Here is a 17145-nt window from a genome sequence, read left to right as displayed (position 1 = left end):
GTCTCAAGAAAGAAAAGGGAAAAAAAGTATCGAAATTTCTGGGATACAGTGGAAGCAATGTACAGGGAATAGCTGTAAGCTCCTATATTAGAAAAGAAGATCTCAAATCAATAATTTGTACTTTTGGAAAGTAGAAAAAGAAGAACAAACCCAAAGCAATCATAAAGAAGGAAATAATGAATAGAAAGGAAATAAATAAAATAGAAATCAATAAAACCAAAAGTTAGTTTTTTGAAAAGATCAAGAAATTGACAGACATTAATGACACTGACCAAGGAAAAAGTGAAGACTTAAATTATTAAAATGAGGAATGAAAGCATGAACATCACTACCAATTTTACAGAAGTTACAAATATTGTAAAAGAATACTATGAATAACTGCATGCCAACAAATTAGTCATGTGAAATGAGCAAATTCCAAGAAAGATAAAATGAAACTGACATAAGAAGAAATAGAGGGTGAACACAGTGGCTTACATCTGTAATCTCAGCATTTTGGGAGGCTGAGGCAAGCAGATCACTTGAGCTCAGGAGTTCAAGACCAGCCTGGGCAACATGGTGAAAACCTGTCTCTACAGAAAAAAGTACAAAAATTAGCCAGGTGTGGTGGCTAGCTAGTTGTCCCAGCTACTTGGAAGGCTGAGGTGGGAGGACTGCTTGAGCCCAGGAGGTCAAGGCTGCAGTGATCACACCACTGCACTCCAGTGTGAGAAATAGAGTGAGACCCTGTCTGAAAAAGAAGAAATAGAAATCTAAGTAAATCTAAAGCAAGAGATTGAATCAACAATTTAAAGTCTTCCCCAAAAGCAAAACCTAGGCCCAGAAAATTTCACTGGAGGATTCTACCCAACATTTAACAAAAATTGCTTACAAATCTTTCACAAACTCTTCCAGAATATAGAGGAAGGAAAGCTTCCCACTTGATTCTATGAGGCAGTATTACCTGATGCCAAAACTAGACAAAGACATTACAAAAAAACTACATACCAATATTCCCCATACATTAAGATGCCAAGAAACCCTTAAGAAAATACTAGCAAACCAAATCCAGCAACGTATAAATGCGATTATACAGTTTGACTAAATAAGACTTATCTTGAGAATGCAAGGCTGGTTTAATATCTGAAAATCAGTTACTATAATACATTTTATTAATGAAAGACAAACACATCCTCATTAGACATGCTCATTTTCAAAAAAGCATTTGAAAAAATTCAATACCTATTGATTTTTTAAAAACCTCAACAAACTAGGAATAGAAAAGAATTCTTCAACATGATAAAGAGCATCTAGAAAAATTTTATAGCTAACATCCTACTTAATAGTGAAAGACTAAATGATTGTCTCTTAAAATCAGAAATAAGATGCTTACTCTTACCACATCTATTCGACATTATCCTGGAGGTTCTATCCAGGTTGTTGAGGCAAGAAAACATAAAGGCATCTAGAAAAGTAGGAAGTAAAACCGAAATCCACCTTTGCAAAAATTGTAACTGAGAAAATTATTACAGTGAAAGAGATCTGACTTAACCGACTCCATCTTGCTTCTAACCTGCAAGAGCTGTCCTTGCTCATTCCTGGATGTAGGCTGAACTAACTTTAGAAGGAACTTAGTTTATAGTTTAACTTTGAAATAAAGACAATAACAGCCCCTTCCCAAAACAAACCCCCTTCTTGCCTGGGGGGTAGACTGCCTTTGCAGGACTAACAAATTAGCCACAAGATTAGAAATTATGATTTAGGAGTCACTGTTGTAAAACCTGAGATCAGTGCTTGAGGTATTTTGCAGACCCTGCATTCCAGTGCATCACCCAGATGGGTAAATTAGTTTGCCTGGTCTTGTCCCCACCCAGGAACTGATTCAGCACAAGGAGACAGCTTTGACTCCCTGTGATTTCATCTTCGACCCAATCAGCACTTCCTACTTTCTGACCCCCTACCCACCAAATTATCCTTAAAAACCCCAATCTCCAAATTTTGGGGGAGATTGATTTGAGTAATAACTCTTTCTCCCACAAGGTATGGCTGGCCTTGTGTCAGTTAAACTCTTTCTTTACTGCACTGCTGTGGTCTTTATTGTGCAGCAGGCAGGAATAACCCATTGGGTGGATACAGTTACAAAACTCTTCATTTCCAGATGACATGACTTTGTATGTAGAAAATTATGCACAGTTCGGCTGGGTGCAGTGGCTCACGCCTGTAATCCCAGCACTTTGGGAGGCTGAGGCGGGTGGATCACGAGGTCAGGAGATCAAGACAATCCTGGCTAACACGGTGAAACCCTGTCTCTACTAAAAATACAAAAAAAAAAAAAAAAAAAAATTAGCCAGTCGTGGTGATGGGCGCCTGTAGTCCCAGCTACTCCGGAGGCTGAGGCAGGAGAATGGCATGAATCCAGGAGGCAGAGCTTGCAGTGAGCGGAGATTGTGCCACTGCACTCCAGCCTGGGCAACAGAGTGAGACTCCATCTCAGCAAAAAAGAAAAAGAAAAAAAAATTATTCATAGTTTACTATAAAACTACAAGAACTAATAAGTTCGTCCAAGTCACAGGATACAAAATCAATATACGAAAGTCAAATGTATTTCTGTATACCAGCATTTAATACTTTGAAACTTGGTTGGGCACAATTGCTCACACCTGTAATCTCAGCACTTTGGGAGGCTAAAGCAGGCAGATCATGAGGTCGGGAAGTCAGGTCCAGCCTGGCCAACTTGGTGAAACCCAATCTCTACTAAAAATACCAAAAAAAAATTAGCCAGGCGTGGTGGCATGCGCCTGTAATCCCAGCCGCTCAGAAGGCTGAGGCAGGAGAATTGCTTGAATCCGGGAGGTGGAGGTTGCAGTGAACCGAGATCACACTACTGCACTCCAGCCTGGGCGGCAGAGCAAGTTTCCATCTAAAAAAAAAAAAAACCCTAACAATAAGAAAAACATTCCATTCACAGTAGCATCAAAAAAGTATGCAATACTTAGGAACAAATTTAGCAAAAGCGCAATGCTTCTACTCTTAAAATTAAGAAACATTGCTGAAAGAAATTAAAGAAGACCTAAATAAATGAAAGAAGTATAGTATATTTGTAGAGTGAAAGACTTAATATTGGTAAGATGGCAAAAATCCCCCAAATTGGTTTGCATATTTAATGCAAATCCTATCAAAATCTCTGCTGACTTTTTTGGGGGACATATTTTTTTTTTGAGACAGCACCTGGCTTTGTTACCCAGGCTGGAGTGCAGTGCCCCAATCTTGGCTCACTGCAATCTCTGCCTCCAAGGCTTAAGTGATCCTCCTGCCTCAGTCCCCACAAGTAGCTGGGGCTATAGGCATGCGCCACCACACCTGGCTCATTTTTGTATTTTTTGTAGAGATGGGGTTTTGCCATGTTGGACAGGGTGGTGTCAAACTCCCAAGCTCAAGCGATCCACCTGCCTCAGCCTCCCAAAGTGCTGGGACTACAGAGCCACCACACCTGGCTGAGCATAAATTGATAAACTAAAATTCTTAGGAAATGAAAAGATCCCAGAATAGCCCAAAATAATCTGGAAAAATTGACTATAGTTTGAGAACTTAGACACACCCTCACTTCAAAATGTAATGCAAACCTATGGTAATCAATACAGTGTAGTATTGGCATAAGGATAAACTATAGGCCAGTGAAATAAAATTGAGAACCCAGAAATAAACCCTTTCATTACAGTCGATTGATTTTTGACAAAGATGTAAAAATTCAATCAGAGAGAGTCTTTGCAAAAATGGTGCTGGGACAGTTAGGCATCCATATGCAAAAAAAAACGTGAAATTGGCCTTCAGCCTCATACCATACACAAAAATCAACTCAAAATGCATCACACACCTAAATTTAAGAGATACAACTGTAAACATTAGAATAAGACATGGCGTGTAAATCTGTGGTCTTAAGTTAGGCAATGATTTCTTATAAATGATACCAAAAACACATTGGTAAAAAAAAAAAATAAATTGGACTTTTGAATTTCAAAAACCACAAGAAAGTGAAAGATAACCCACAGAATGAGAGAAATATTTGTAAATCATATATCCACTAAGAGGCTTATATCCAGAATATATAAAGAACTCTTAACAACTTAATTGTTTTAATGGGCAGAGGACTTGAATAGATATTTCTAAAAAGAAGATATGTAAATCGCCAATAAGCACATGAAAAGATGCCTAATGTTCTTAGTTGCCAAGGATATACAAATCAAAACCACAATGAGATACCACTTTATACTCACTGTAGTGGCTGTAATAACAAAGACATAATAACAAGTGTCAGCAAGGATGTGGAGAAACTAGAACCCTCATGTTGCTGGTAAGAATGTAAAATGGTGCAGCCAGTTTGGAAAATAGTTTGAGAGTTTCTCAGAAGGTTAAACATAGAGTTACCATGTGACCCAGCTGTTCTACTCATAGGTATCCATCAAATATAAATGAAAACATTTTCACACAAAGATTTTTATGTGAATGTGCAGAGCAGCAATATTCACAAAAGTAAAAAAGTGGAAACAACTCACATGTCCATCAGTTGGTGAATGGATAAACAAAATGTGATATATCTATACAATAGAATACTATTTGACAGTAAAAAGAAATGAAATACTGAGACGTACTACATGAATGAACCTCAAAAACGTTATGCTTAGTGAAAGAAGCCAGACACAAAACAAAATGTACTGTATAATTCTATTTATATGACATATCTAGAATAGGTAACCATATAAGGACAAGAAGTATGGTTGCCTAAATGTGAGGTGAGGGGGGAGTAAGGACTGACAGCTACTGGGCACAAAGTTTATTGTGGGGATGATGGAAATGGTCTAAAATTAGATTGTCGTGATGGATACACAACTTTGTGAACATAGCAAAAACCATTGAAATGGGTTAATTTTATGGCATGTAAATTATGTCTCAATAAATCTATTTAAAACAGATAAACACTGGCTCTTGTCCTGGGAGGGCTGTGCTCTGAATGACAGCAGGATATAACAGTGAGGTAACAATATGCCCACTGGGACCTTGGAAGCAGAGTGTTATGATAGTAGGGTAGTGGATTTCAGCATTGCCGTTTTTTATTTTCCCTCAAATGTTTTAATTCATTTTTGTGAAAAGCATGGAAGAGGTATTACAAATTTTTTAGCAGTACCTCTCATCCACATTTCAAAAAAAAGTCCTATTGTAGAATTTTGAATGGGTGGCATTTTATGTTAATGACCAAAGAATTTGTCTTTAACCTCTGTTGGCAGAATTTCAGGATTTTGTTACAAGGGGTCACAAGGTGTTGGGGAAAGGACTTTGGCTTACAGGTCTGGAGACTGTCATCAGCCAAGTGGCTGGCTGTGGGCAAATCTGCATTTCTCCACTATGCTCCAGCCTTTTTAGGGGAACTTTGTGGATTTGGCTCACCAAGGTTCCTTTATCATCTACAATTATATGCAATAGGTAGCATTGTTTCTGTTCTCAACAGCTGAAGTAGCTATTAATTCTAGAAGGAAGTTAGAGCCAGTGTAAATTTCTGGTGGGAGCGGGGTCCTACATGCAACTTTCCTCCGGGTGCTCTTCCTTCCTGGGTGCATCCACCCTCCTAGGGTGCATCTGGAAAAATGCTCCAACCTTTCAAGGTTTGGGGCTTTCCTCTGTGAAACTTAGCAATCTTCCTTTTAAAATTTTTAAAAATTTCTGTTGACTTTTTATTTTGAGATAATTATAGATTCACAGGAAGCTGCAAAAATAGAACAAAGAGGTATTTTGTGCCCTTCAACCAGTTTCCCCCCTGTGGTTACTTTTTACCTACCTATAGCACAATATCAAAATCAGAAAACTGACTTTGGTACAACATATGTGGATAGTTCTATGCCATTGTGTCACATGCGGAGGTTCCTGCACGAGTGCACACCACTACTTCATGACAGAACTATTCCATCACCTGACAGCTCCCTTGTGTTACCCTTTTCAGTTACACCACCCCTTTCTTTCACCGTACCTGGCAACTACTAATCTTTCATCTCTGTAATGTGTGATAGTGAGAATGTTAAATAAGTGGAACTGTAGAGTACATCAGCTTTTTTTTCCTTTTTTTTTTTTTTTTACTCATATGATGCCCTTGAGATCCACCTAAGTTGTGTTTATCAACAGTTTGGTTTCCTTTCATTGCTTGGTAGTAGTCCATGGTTTGGATGTGCCAGTTTAACCATTTACACATTGAAAGACATTTTGATTGTTTACACTTTGGGGCTATTTTATCAGCATTACCCTTATGAAAGTAGGAAAGCTTTAACTAATGCTCTTGGAACCCAGGACACAAAAATGAGAAACTACTAACTACAAAAGGAGAGGTAAACCCTGTTCTAATTGAATGAGAAAGGAGCTATTCGGGTTGACAAGTTTCTGGGAGAAAATTCAGCTCTCAAGTTCAAGAACCTCAGGTTCCTTCATGCCTTCCTCAGTAGTATGCACCCTCTTCTCCGTCATCATTCACCATTCAAACAAGAAATAAGACAATTTTTTAAAAAATTGTGAGGTCCTGGTGAAGTGTGGTGGCTCATGCCTGTAATCCCAACACTTTCAGGCGGGCGGATCACCTAAGGTCAGGAGTTCGAAACCAGCCTGACCAACATGGTGAAACCATGTCTCTACTAAAAATACAAAAAGTAGCCACACATGGTGGCAGGCACCTGTAATTCCAGCTACTTGGGAAGCTGAGGCAGGAGAATTGCTTGAACCTGGGAGGTGGAGGTTGCAGTGAGCTGAGATCACACCACTGCACTCCAGCTTGGGCAACAGAGGAAGTCTCTGTCTCAAAAAAAAGAAAAAAGGGCCGAGCACATTGTCTTATGCCTATGATCCCAGCAGTTTGGGAGGCCAAGGTGGGTGGATTGCCTGAGGTCAGGAGTTTGAGACCAGCCTGGCCAACATGGTGAAACCCTGTCTCTACTAAAAATACAAACATTAGCTGGGCGTGGTAATGCATGCCTGTAATCCCAGCTACTCAGGAGGCTGAGGCAGGAGAATTGCTTGAACCTGGGAGGCAGAGGTTGCAGTGAGCTGAGATCGTGCCACTGCACTCCAGCCTGGGCCACAAGAGTGAAACTCCGTCTCAAAAAAAAAAAAAAAAATTGTAAGGTCCTTTTCTTATAAAAAAAAAAAAAGTTCTGTGTGTAACATATTCATTCATCCATTTCTTATTAAGTGATTCATTGTGTGCCTCTATGATACTGGGACCTGCTCTTAAGATGGGAACAAGTCCATGCCTTTGGGGAAATTATATAATCTCTAGGGAGACAGACGCTAAACTAAGAAGATTATTTTAAAAGAATTTCATATGTGGTATGAAGGACCAGCTGAGGCTACCAGAACATCAACAACATGATCTTTAATCTGAAAGATCAGGACAAATTATCCAGGGTAGGAGGCATAAAACCAAAGGAGTGAGTGAGAGAACAGCACAGGGGCATAAGATTCAACACATTTTGAATCATTACCTGAATTATGACTACATACCCTTGGAAAGTAGTCGTTTTATCAGAAGATACAAAATTGTGAACAAGTTATTTATACAGACCAATGATACATGGTGTAGGAAAAAGATGTACAAATTTCTATAATGCACTGGCAGATTTTTAAAAAGAATTTTTTTTTCCTTGAGAGGGAGCCTCGCTCTGTCACCCAGGCTGAAGGGCAGTGGTGCGATCTCGGCTCACTGCAACCTCCACTTCCCGGGATCAAGCGATTCTCCTGCCTCAGCCTCCTGAGAGGGTGGCATTACAGGCGACCACCACCATGCCTGGCTAATTTTTGTATTTTTAGTAGAGACGGGGTTTCACCCTGTTGCCCAGGCTGGTCAGAATTTTCTGTATAAACAATAAAAGTTGACTTTTCAGTTTTAGTAATAAAAATATTTTCTAATTTGTTAATCATTTTTTATCCTTATTTTTGGTGTGTTTAACAAAATTTTAAGTGTGGGCCTATTCTTATTGTGTGTGTGTATGTTTATGTTTAGAGTGAAATACAGGACTGCAAATTAAAGGAAATGTATTTTCCTGTTCAACATAGAGCACACTATACTTCCTTAGGCACTTTCTACACAAAGTAGGTACCAACTAGAATTTTGTGTGATGGTTGAATAAGTGTATATCTTACAAAAGTACTAATCTTGGGGTCCTACATAAGTTGGTGAATTCCCTGCCTTGTTTTTTCATTTTTAATTGAGGTAAAATTAACATAACTTAAAATTTAGTATAGAAATCTAGCCAGGTATGGCGGCCCTTGCCTGTAGTCTCAGCTACTTCAGAGCCCAGAGGTAAAAGTTATGGTGCACTGTAGGAGATTCGTCAGGGTGGTGGGAGAAATTATAGGAAAAGATGCAAACCTTCTTGGAAGGCCAGGAGGTTTTGCAAAAGCTTCGAAAGAGGGTTTGGCTGAAGGCAGGCAAATTATCTTATCCAGAGCCTGAGAGCAAAGGTTAGATAACAAGGGGCTGTAAAGAAGTTAATCTAGGTAAATTAGTTTGCTTCGGGACCTGGCCTTTAATCCGCAGGATTGCTTTTTGGGGCGGGGTGGGGGTGGGATGGGGTGGTGCCCATATTAATTACCCACAAAGTGTGTTGACTCAAGGCCTTTGTTATTAAATCCGTACTGAATAAATGCCTGCAGCACAGGCTTGTCAGGGCTGCGGCTGCTACAACTCTTTAGGACACCCTCCTCGGGGTCTGTGAGCGGCCCGGTCCCCTAGCCCGCTCTTTCACTGGATACCTACACCTGAGTACTCCTTTCATCCATCGCTGGGCCAGACCCAGCAGTGCACTCCAGTCTGGGCAACAGAGCAAGACCCTGTCTCTAAAACAACCACAACAAAACCCATTTTAAGTGTACAATTCAGTGGGTTTTAGTCCATTTGCAATGTTGTGCAACCATCACTATCTAGTTCCAGAACATTTGCATCACCACAAAGGGAAATCTTTTACCCAATAAGCAGTCATTCTGTATTGTTCCCATGACCCAGACCCTGGAAACCACTAATAGGGGATTTGCTTATTCCAGATGTTTCATATAAATGAAATTTATATAGCCTGTTGTGTCTGTCTTTCATGCAGCATAAATTTTAAAACTTCATCCATGTTATAGCATGTATCAGTACTTCAGGGTTTTGGTGTTGTTTTTAGTTAAAGAGCATATTTACCTTTGTAAATTTACCTTATTTCCAGACACATTCATTTTTAATACGCTTACAAAAAGTCAAATATCTAAATAAGCATTTTATTCTTACAAGTTGTTGTTTTCTAAAGTTATACACTTATTCTAATAACATTGCCATTTCTTGAAATGTTTTTGAGGTTTTTTCCAAAAGAATTTTCCTAATGTTTTTGGAAAACATTTAAAAGATTTTTTTTAATTATGGCAAAATTTGTATAACATAAAATTTACCATATTAACCATTTTTTAGTGTACAGCTCAATGGCATTAAGTACATTCATATTGTTATGCAACCATCACCACCATGCATCTCGAGAACTTTTTCATTTTCCCAAACTGAAATTATAACTTTTAAGCAATTAACTTCCCCATTACTCCCCTCCTGCCAGCCCCTGGCAACCACCATTCTATTTCTCGTCTCTATGCATTTAACTACTCTAGGTACTTTATGTAAGTGGAGCAATACAATTTTTGTCCTTTTGTTTCAGGCTTATTTGACTTAGCATAATGTTTTCAGGGCTACCTGTGTCTCTCAGAATTTCAGTTCTTTGTTTTAACTTTAGGTTCAGGGGTATATGTGCATTTTTGCTATATAGGTACACTGTGTTTCACAGGGGCTTGGTGTACAGATAATTTAATCACCCAGGTAATAAACATAGCTACCCGATAGGTATATCTTCTGATCCTTTCCCTCCTTTTACCCTCCACCCTCAAAAAGGCCCCAATGTCTGTTGTTCCCCTTCTAGTATCTGTGTGCTCGTTGTTTAGCTCCCAGTTAGAAATGAGAACTTGCAGTATTTGGCTTTCTGTTCCTGTGTTACTTAGCTTAGGATAATGACCTCCAGCTCTATCCATGTTACTGCAAAGGACATGATCTCATTCTTTTTTATTGCTGCATAGTATTCTATGGTGTATATGTACTACATTTTAAAAATCCAGTCTATCATTGATGGGCATGTAGGTTGATTCCATGTCTTTGCTGTTGTGAATAGTGCTGCAGTGAAATGCACATGCATGTATCTTTATGGGAGAGCAATGCAAATTCCTTTGTGTATATACCCAATAATGGGATTGCTGCATCAAATGGTAATTCTGTTTTATATTTTTCAAGCAATCTACACCGCTTTCCAAAATGTCTGAACTAATTTACACTCCCACCAGCAGTGTATAAGTGTTCCCTTTTCTCTGCAACCTTGCCAGCATCTGTTATTTTTAGACTTTCTTTTTCTTTTCTTTTCTTTTTCTTTTTCTTTTTTTTTTTTTTTGAGACAGAGTCTGCCTCTGTTGCCCAGGCTGGAGTGCAATGGTGTGATCGCAGCTCACTGCAACCTCTGCCTCCTGGGTTCAAGCGATTCTCATGCCTCAGCCTGCTGAGTAGCTGATATTACAGGCGTGTGTCACTTTGCCTGGCTAATTTTTGTATTTTTAGCAGAGACAGGGTTTCACCATGTTGGTGAGGCTGTTCTCAAACTCCTGACCTCAAGCAATCCACCCACCTTGACCTCCCACAGTGCTGGGATTACAGGCATGAGCACTGCATCTGGCTTTTTTTTGCTTTTTAATAATAGCCATTCTGACTGGTGTGAGATGGTCTCTCATTGTGGTTTTGATTTGCATTTCTCTAATGATTAGTGACATGGAACATTTCTTTATATACTTGTTGGCCACATGTACGTCTTCCTTTAAAAAGTGTCTGTTCATGTCCTTTGCTGACTTTTTAGTGGGGTTTGTTTTTTTTTTGCTTGTACATTTGTTTAAGTCCCTTATAGATTCTGTGTATTAGACCTTTGTTGGATGCATAGTTTGCAAATGTTTTTTTTCCATTCTATAGGTTGTCTGTCTACTCTGTTGATAGTTTCTTTTGTTGTGCGGAAGCTCTTTAGTTAGTTAGTTAGTCCGTTAGTTAGTTATTTAGTTAGTTAGTTTATTTTTGAGACAGAGTTTCGCTCTTGTTGCCCAGGCTGGAGTGCAATGGCGTGATCTCAGCTCATCAAAACCTCCGCCTCCTGAGTTCAAGCGATTCTTCTGCCTCAGCCTCCCAAGTAGCTGGGATTACAAGCGCCCACCGTGCCCAGCTAATTTGTTTTTTTTTTTTTAATTTTTAGTAGAGATGGGGTTTCACCATGTTGGCCAGGCTGATCTAGAATTCCTGACATCAGGTGATCCACCTGCCTCGGCCTCCCAAATTGCTGGGATTACAGGCATGAGCCACCACACCTGGCCTAGTTTAATTATTAATAGGTCCCATTTGTCAATTTTTGTTTTTGTTGCAATTGCTTTTGGCATTTTTGTTGTGAAATCTTTGCCAAGTCCTATGTCCAGAATGGTACTTCCTAAATTATCTTCCAGGGTTTTTATAGTTTTAGGTTTTACATTTAAGACTTTAATTCCTCTTGAGTTGATTTTTTTATGTGGTGTAAGGTAGGGGTCCAGTTTCAATCCTCTGCGTATGACTAGGCAGCTATCCCAGCACCATTTATTGAATGAAAGTCTGTTCACTATTGTTTGTTTTGTCAGCTTTGTCAAAGGTCAATTGTTGTGGGTGTATGGCATTATTTCTGGGCTCTCTTCTGTTCCATTGGTTTATGTGTCTGTTTTTGTACTAGTACCATGCTGTTTTGGTTACTGTAGCCTTGTAGTATAGTCTGAAGTTGGGTAGTGTGATGCCTCTGGCTTTGTTCTTTTTGCTTAAGATTGTCTTGGCTACGTGGGCTCTTTTTTGGTTCCATATGAGTTTTAAAATAGTTTTTTTCTAATTCTGTGAAGAATGTCATTAGTAGTTTGATAGGAATAGCATTGAATCTGTAAGTTGCTTTGGATAGTATAGCCATTTTCATGCTATCCTATCCATGAGCATGGAATATTTTTCCATTTGTTCATGTCATCTCTGATTTTGTTGAGCAGTGTTTTGTAATTCTCATTGTAGAGATCTTTCACCTCCCTGGTTAGCTGTATTCCTAGGTATCTAGGTATTTTTGAATTTTAATCCCTTTTTTTTTTTTTTTTTTTTTTTTGAGACAGGATCTGGCTCTGTCACCCAGGCTGGAGTGCAGTGGTGCTGTGTCCGGAATTGGTGGGTTCTTGGTCTCGCTGACTTCAAGAATGAAGCCGTGGACCCTTGCCGTGAGTGTTACTGTTCTTAAAGATGGTGTGTCTGGAGTTTGTTCCTTCAGATGTTCAGATGTGTCCGGAGTTTCTTCCTTCTGGTGGGTTTGTGGTCTTGCTGACTTCAGGAGTGAAGCTGCAGACCTTCGCGGTGAGTGTTACAGTTCATAAAGGTGGCGGTCCAGAGTTGTTCGTTCCTCCCGTCCAGAGTTGTTCGTCCCTCCTGGTGGGTTTATGGTCTCACTGGCTTCAGGAGTGAAGCTGCAGACCTTCACAGTGAGTGTTACAGCTCATAAAGGTGGCATGGACCCAAAGAGTGAGCAGCAGCAAGATTTATTGCAAAGAGCGAAAGAACAAAGCTTCCACAGCATGGAAGGGCACCGAAGCGGGTTGCCGCTGCTGGCTCGGGTGGCCTGCTTTTATTCACTTATCTGGCCCCACCCACATCCTACTGATTGGTTCATTTTACAGAGAGGTGATTGGCCCGTTTTACAGAGAGCTGATTGGCCCGTTATGACAGACGGCTGATTGGTGCATTTACAAACCTTTAGCTAGACACAGAACACTGATTGGTGCATTTACAATCCTTTAGCTAGACACAAAAGTTCTCCGAGTCCCCTACCCGATTAGCTAGACACAGTGCGCTGAGTGGCGCATTTACAATCCTTTAGCTAGACACAGAATGCTGATTGGTGCATTTACAAACCTTTAGCTAGACAAAGAGTGCTGATTGGTGCGTTTACAAACCTTTAGCTTGACAGAAAAGTTCTCCAGATCCCCACCCGACCCAGAAGCCCAGCCAGCTTCACCTCTCAATGGCACTTCCCATGGGACTTTGCAGCACCTAGCCCGGGCACTCCGGCAGCCCAGAGGGAGCTTGTCCCCCAGTCAAGCCCAGCAAGTGCTGGCCGGCCATGCAGAGTGCGGGGCCCTCCGAGCCTGCGCCCACCTGGAACCCATGCCACCTGCGAGTGCTGCACGCAGCCCCGGCTCTTGCCCGCACCTCTCCCTCCACACCTCCCCACAAGCAGAGGGAGCTGGCTCCGGCCTCAGCCAGCCCCAGAGAGGGGCCCCCACAGCGCAGTGGCAGGCTGAAGGGTTCCTCAAGCGTGGCCAGAGCAGATGCTGAGGCCAAGGAGGCACCGAGAGCGAGCGAGGGCTGCTAGCACGTTGTCACCTCTCAATCCCCCCTCTAAACAGGACACCCCAACTGCTGTTGGGAATTTGGCTGATGACCACTGTAGCTACTTCCTGCTGGATAGGGGCGAAGAAGGGGCCCTGCAGTTTTAGTCTCCTCCAGAAGGGAACTCTTTAGGCTAGTGGAAGGGCCCAGCAGGTCAGTCCAGGGGTCGTTGGTAGAAGTTGTTAATTGAGCTCATTTGGGGTTCCATTTGTAAGACCATCTTTAGCTTGATGGCCTCAATTCTAGAGGAAACAAATTTGACAAGTAGGTTAAAAATACAGAGTCCAAAGGTGAGTAACAGCAAGATGGCTGCCACGGGACCTAGAAAGGGGAGAAACCATGTTGCTCAACTCCAGAGGTTGGTATAAGAGTTTGAAAGGCATTGTCTGATTTCAGAAGCCTTTTCCTGTAAACACTGGACGGCATCTCGTACTATCCCTGACTGGCTAGTGTAAAAACAACACTCTTCCCCTAAGAAGCTGCAGAGTTCTCCTTTCTCAGCAGTGAGGAGGTCTAGGCCTCAGCAGTTTTGGAGAGTCACTGCTGCTAAAGAGTCTATTTGGGATTGTAGAGTAAGGATAGATTTCGTCACTTCCTGCAAACTGTCTGAGAAATCCTTTGAGAGTGTGTGGCAGTAAGATAATGCATGTTACACTGTTAACTTTTAGCAAACTTTACTTTAGTTGAAAGCCTTGTAAGTTTGGGATTTTAATTTTTCTTTGCTATTAATAAAACCTTGTTCAGTCCATATTAACTTAGAATTGGTATAGATGTCTCCCTCCTGATTCTGTAAGTACTTTAAGATTTGGCTGAGTGCAAACAACTCACACATTTGAGCAGACCAATTATTAGGCAATTTTCCTAACTCTGCTTCTATAAGAATTTCCTTATCACTTACTGAATACCCATTGTGTCTTTTTCCTTAATCGCTCAGGAGGAACCATCTATCATCCTGTCCTGAAGGGAGTTCCTACTATGTCTGGTCAGACCTTCAAATTTAGATCCCCTGTTAGGAAACCTGCTGGGTTAAGGATATTTGATAGGAAGGCTACGGGTTGTCAGTGGCCTCAGTGCTTTTCGGCTATGCCCTTGTTTGCACTGACAACAAGGTGGTATTGGAGTGTTGTAGGGTCATGGAGAAGACCTTCAATTGTCAATTATAGGTTTTAAATTTATCCTGGCTTTTAAAGGAATAGGGTACACTGTTTTTTCTTTACTACTTCCATCTCTCTTTCTCTTTGACTCCTTTGTCTCTCTCTTTCTGACTCCCTCTTTGTCTGTCTCTTCCTCTCTTTCTCCTTCTTTCTTTGACTTTTGTCTCTCTGTTTCTGTCTCTCTGTCTCTTCCTCTCTGTCTCCTTCTTTTTGTCTGTTTCTTCCTCTCTTTCTTTTTCTCTGACTTCCTATCTCTTTCTCTCTTTCCTTTCTGCTGGTCTTTCCCTGCCTCTGCTAGCTGCTTATGCTACTGTTCTCCCCTCTCCTTCCCCTTTTTGATGGCTTCAGCAGTGTAAGACCGCCACCTCCTTGGGTTTTTGCACTGTGTACAATAACTCCATAATTTCCCTGTGGTATTTAACAGGGGTTCCCCCAGAGGTTAGGAACTCCCTTTCTTTCCATACTGCAGCATGGGCATGTAGGATTAGATAAGCATACTTGCTATCTGTATACACATTTTTTCTTTTTCCCTTTCCCAGTTCTAAGGCTCGGGTAAGTGCCACTAGTTCTGCTAACTCGGTGCTGGTCCCTGAGGGAAGAGGCTTACTTTCAAGTACAGTTACATCACTAACTATGGCATAAACTTCCCTTCATATCCCGTTCTCCACAAATGAACACTTCTATCGGTATATAGGTTAAGGTCAGGATTAGCTAAGGGGACGTCTAAGAGATCATCTCGGGTGGCATAAGTCTCGACTATAATTTGTTGGCAGTCATGCTCGATTGGTTCCCCATCCTCTGGGAGAAAAGTGTCAGGGTTGAGGGCCATGCATGTACATATTTGAAGCACCAGTCCCTCAAGGAGTAGTGCCTGATATCTAAGTAAGTGGTTGTCTGATAGCCATAAACTTCCTTTGGCAGCTAGTGTGCCATTTACATCATGAGTAGTCCAGACAGTGAGATCCTTTCCTTGTATTATTTTGATAGCCTCGACACTAAGACAGCCACTGCCGCAACTGTCTGTAAACAGCGAGGCCAGCCTTTTGCTACTACATCAGTTTTCTTACTTAGGTATGCCACTGGTTGTGAGGTTGTCCCACGAGTCTGAGTAAGGACTCCAAGAGCTATCCCTGCTCTCTCTGTGATGTATAAAGAGAAGTTTTGTCCTGTGGGAAAGCTTAAACCTGGAGCTTGTATTAGGGCCTGCTTTAAGGTTTTGAAGGCTGTTTCTGCCTCAGGTTCCCATTCTACTAGATGAGTATTTGCTCTTTGGGTCTCCTTGATTAGAGTATAGAGGGGCCTGGCTATCTCACTGTATCTGGGGATCCATAGTCAGCAAAAGCCAGTGATTCCAAGGAACCCCCGCAACTGTTTTAATGTCTTAGGGTGAGGGTAAGCCAGTATAGGCTGTATTCGTTCCTTGCTGAGGGCCCTGGTCCCTTTGGCAAAGATTAGGCCTAGATATTTGATCTGATGTAGGCAAAGCTTGGCCTTTGACTTAGACACCTTGTACCCTTGATCAGCTAAAAAGTTCAAGAGATCTACAGTAGCCTGCTGGCACGAGGCTTCTGAACTGGTAGCCAAAAGTAAGTCATCCACATACTGAAGGACCAGAGTGCCTGGACTTGAGAAGTGGCCTAGATCTTGGGCCAGGGCCTGACCAAACAGGTGAGGGCTATCCCTAAACCGTTGGGGCAAGACCATCCACGTAAGTTGGACGTGTGGTCTGTGGGATCCTCAAAGGCAAAGAGAAACTGGGAGTCAGAGTGCAGGGGAATACAGAAGAAGGCATCCTTGAGGTCCAAAACAGTGAACCATTCTGCTTCCTCTGGTATTTGAGAGAGCAATGTATAGGGGTTGGGTACAACTGCATATAGAGGAATTACTGCCTCATTGATGAGTCTAAGATCTTGCACTAGTCTCCACTGACTGTTCGGTTTTTGTACTCCTAGAATTGGGGTGTTGCAGGGACTGCTGCATTTCCTTACTAAGCCTTGAGCTTTTAAATGTTTAACAATATCCTGTAATCCTTTATGAACTTCAGGCCTTAAGGGATATTGCCTTTGATAAGGAAAGTGGTGGGGTCTTTTAGCCTGATTTGGACTGGGTGGGCATTTTTTGCCTTTCCAAATTGTCCTTCCAATGCCCAGACTTCAGGGTTGATTCCCTCCTCAAGTAGGGGACAACAAATGGGTAACTTCTTCCCCATATTCATGTAGATAATAGCTCCAGCCTTGGCTAATATATCCCTCCCTAATAAGGGTGTGGGACTTTCAGGCATAACAAGAAAGGCATGTGAAAAGAGCAAAGTCTCCCAATTACAACTGAGGAGGTGGGAGAAGTACCTGGTTACAGGCTGTCCCAGGATTCCTTGGATGGTAATAGACCTTGAGGACAGTCGTCCAGGACAGGAGATTAACACTGAGAAGGTCGCACCAGTATCCGGGAGGAAGTCAATTTCCTGACCCTCAATGGTTAAACATACCCAGGGCTCAA

At 41.4% G+C, this 17145-nt stretch overlaps 1 long non-coding RNA gene across 1 annotated transcript in view; it reads left to right on the top strand.

Moving 5' to 3' along the window:
* The window catches only part of LOC134756965 (uncharacterized), a 64676-nt gene that overhangs the window by 18205 nt on the left and 29326 nt on the right, over positions 1-17145 (top strand). Inside the window, exon 2 of the long non-coding RNA XR_010130512.1 lies at positions 12229-12330. This is a non-coding gene — a long non-coding RNA (uncharacterized lncRNA). The remainder of the gene's footprint in view (positions 1-12228; positions 12331-17145) is intronic.

The sequence above is a fragment of the Gorilla gorilla genome, chromosome 14 (assembly GCF_029281585.2).
Source record: "Gorilla gorilla gorilla isolate KB3781 chromosome 14, NHGRI_mGorGor1-v2.1_pri, whole genome shotgun sequence".
NCBI classification, from domain to species: Eukaryota; Metazoa; Chordata; class Mammalia; order Primates; family Hominidae; genus Gorilla; species Gorilla gorilla.
This window is presented reverse-complemented; position numbering and strand designations above follow the sequence as displayed.